Source organism: Micromys minutus, assembly GCF_963924665.1.
Source record: "Micromys minutus genome assembly, chromosome: 7".
In the NCBI taxonomy this organism is placed as follows: Eukaryota; Metazoa; Chordata; class Mammalia; order Rodentia; family Muridae; genus Micromys; species Micromys minutus.
The window spans coordinates 30516410-30520170 of record NC_137976.1 but is presented as its reverse complement, the minus strand read 5'-3'; positions in this window follow the sequence as shown (position 1 = coordinate 30520170).

Genomic DNA, 3761 nt, shown 5'->3' with positions numbered 1-3761 from the left:
CATGAGCAATGCTATTATACTTGCTGATGCTTTTTTTCTTTTATGTTTACTTTTGTCAGACATAAATATTCTAATGGGTCCAATCACTGTTGCTCTCTTTTTGCATGTGTTTATGCCTCTTATTTCGAATTGGTGTTTCTCCTCTGAAACCAGAAAATAAGCAAAAAACAAGTAAAGCACAAACAACCCCCAACAAATAAAATGCTTCTTCTCCCCCCAAAACCATTGGCTGTCTCTCCCATAGGTAGAGAGTGTTATTAATTTTTCTTCTGACCACGTTGACAGACCTAGATTGGCAAGGTCTGTTATGTTCATATGCAGGCACCTATATGGCTGAAAGTTAATGTGTCCAGCTCTCCTAACCTTTCCAGAAGAAACAATCATGCTGCAGTCTTTTAGACTCTAAGGATCTTTCCACATCCTCTATATAAATGTTCCCTGAACCCCAAGTATAGAGATTGTGTTACAGTTTTTCCATTTGGAATGAGCATTTCAAGAACATTTATTATCTTTGTTTTGACAAGTTGTGGATCTCTCTACTAGTTTCTCCTGAAAAAAAAAAAAAAGTGTTTTTGATAAGGCATGAGAGTTGTGCTTTCCTATGATTCTATCTGTTTCTCTGAAAATGTAAAGACTTCATTTTTGTTTATATATGAACAGAAACTAAATAATAATAGTTCCAGTCTCTTTGTACCCTCAGCAACATTTGTTGTCGGTTGTTTCCTTCTGGTTAAGATGATAGCTTAAAATAATTCTAACTTTCACTTCCTGCACTGCTAATGATTTTTTTCTCTTTGGCTTACTTTGTACACAGGCTGGTTCTGACAAAAGCTGGAGTCATCACAGAGAAAGGAGCCTCCCTTGAAGAAATGCCTCCATGAGATTCAGCAGTAAGACATTTTCTGTTAGTAATCAAGGGTGGGAAGACCCATTGTGGATGGTGCCATCCCTGGGCTGGCTGTTGTGGGTTCTATAAGAAAGCAAGCTGAGCAAGCCAGAGGAAACAAGCCAGTAAGCAACATCCCTCCATGGCCTCTGCATCAGCTCCTGCTTCCTGACTTGGTTGAGTTCTAGTTCTGACTTCCTTTGGTGATGAACAGAAATGTGGAAGTGTAAGCTAAACAAACCCTTTCCTTCCTATTTTGCTTCTTGGTCATGATGTTTGTGCAGGAATAGAAACTGTGACTAAGACAGTTCACTTCTTACCACTGAACCTACTGTTTGTAGAAGGAACCCCTAACCTAGTCTGTTGAGGTGATCTTCAACAAAATACAATCAAATATCAAGTTCATGACTGAGCATAGTTGAAGAAAATATCTAAAATAAGGATAAATTCAGAAGCAGATTATTTTTCACGTAGGTTGAGGATGAGTTAAAAAAACTTAAGAGGTATAAAAACAAAGGAGGGAGATAAAGAGTATTATGATAAGACACAAATAGTACAGCAATAGAAGAGAAACTAGGGCTCAGTGGTTGAAATCTTACAACTGAACTGTAACACTGTGATCCACCTAATATTTTCAAATCTATGTAAGTGGCTTTCTATGTCCACAGGGTAGCTGTACCCAATTTTATTATTGCACTTAATGAAACCTGTTAGATTATGTTCCATTAGTCCCAAAACTCAAGCTTTTTACATTGTACATGATGTGGGTTATGCAGTAAAGAAGGCAATTCTTCTAGATCTAATGGTAAAGGATGTACACCTGTAATTTTAAAGTCTAAAACCTGAAACTTTTGTACTGGCTGGTTTTAACAGAAGCTGGAGGTATTTCAGAAAAAGAAGCATCCCTTGAGGAAATGCCTCCATGAGATCCAGCTGTAAGGCATTTTCTCAATTAGTGATCAAAAATTGGAGGGCCCATTGTGGGTGGTGCCATCCCTGGGCTAGTAGTCTTGGGTTCTGTAAGGAAAAAAACTGAGCAAGCCAGGGGAAACAATCCATGAAACACATGACATTGCTGGAAAAATCCTGTACCTGACTTCATATGAATGCTTTCAATTAAACTGCTTTTGAGCATTGCCTTAAGAGGTTCAAGGTATGATAAATTTCATGATTGAACTTAGATCCATCCCATCATCATCAAGATATTATTTTAGCTAGATCCACATATTCCAATAAAATAAATCTGAATTGGAGACCACTGTGGTACCAAGTATTTCAGAACAGGAATATTTAACTTTTGCCAAATATTCAAATAATATCAATTAAAATTCTTAAAATATGCAAATTCTAGATGGAGTTGGTTGCTTTAATTGCCCTAGCACAATTAAAGATAGTAATACTTAATAAAACAAAAATAAATACAGAAGAGGGATGCTAAATTGAGAGATGGTATAGGAAGAACAAGGAGAAACTCTAACAGAAGAGTTTGGATATAATAAATAGAAATTGTACTTATATATGAAATTCTCAAAAATAAAAGATATTTTTATAGTTTCTTTTTTGGCTTTTGTTCTGTTTGTTTTGTCTTATTCTTATTTGTTTTGTTTTATTTTATCATTATTCTTTATATGCCTGTTTGTTTTCTAATGAGAGACAGGAAGAGTGTAGTTTAAGGTGGGAGGAGAAATGGGGATAATCATAAAGGAATTGGGGAAGGGGAAACTATAATCGAAATATACTGTATGAAAAAATGTCTATCTCAACAAAAAGAGGAAAAAAATATTTTTAAAGCAAATGAAAAAATATTAGTGCATGTAAAATTATATTTTATGCTTTTTCCACCAAACAACAAAAAGCGTGTCGAATAAGCCCAGTTGGTACACTATTTTATATTCTAAATAAAATCTAAGTGTTTTGGAAATAGATTTTGTACAATCAAAACGTGACCAAATATACTTTCTACCATTTAAACAAACTTAATTTCAACAACTTTTAGATTGACTAAACTTATGAAAAACAAATTTTTAATTTTGACTCTCCTGATAAATACATATCTCAAAAATACTGAACAATGGTTTCATTTTTCCTTTTTTTCTTTTGAAACTTCTTTCTTCATATATTTTGCCTGTGAAATGAAAACTGTAAAATGTAAGTTGAATGTCCCCATTACCATCTGAAAGACTTGAAAACCATATGATTAGGAATGTCTCATCCCTTAGCATTTCCTTTCTTAGCAGAGAAGTTTGCATATGTCCAAGGAGAAAAAAAATAGGGTACTCTTCCATTTTATGTGAAAGAGAGGAAGAGAACAAAAAACAGCTTGGGAACTTTTTCAGATTATGTTCATCCTGATGTGAGGATCCCTGATTTGGAATATGAAGTCACTTACTGATTAATAGTGTGAGTTTGAATACAGCTTCCTTACTTTCTGGAGGTGGTTAATTCCTCGAACTGTCAAATGAACAGCAAAGAACACATGCTTCTTCCATTCTCTGAATAATGCATTCCCAAGGCTGAAATGAAAGATCCCAGCTCCTAAGGCTCAAAGACTTCATGCTTTAGAATTCCAGAGCTTTCAACTAGCAGAGCAGTGTTTTTATACTGCACAGATATAGGAATGAAGCCTGGGAAAGGACCCATCTGTAAAGACTGTTTAAAGATATTAAGGCTGTGAGCACATAATGAACCAAGCTTGTTCAGAAAAAAAGAGAGAGGAGGAAAAAAAAGGAGCAATTTACATTGTGTGGTGCAGGATTCTGGCAGAATAATCAGCTTCTTTGTTTCTGGTATCTAATAAAGATGAGGGGACTGAGAATTTAAGTAAATAAAGCTGAAATTAAGGGAATGCCCGACCAGAGTCAGAGGGAGATTAACA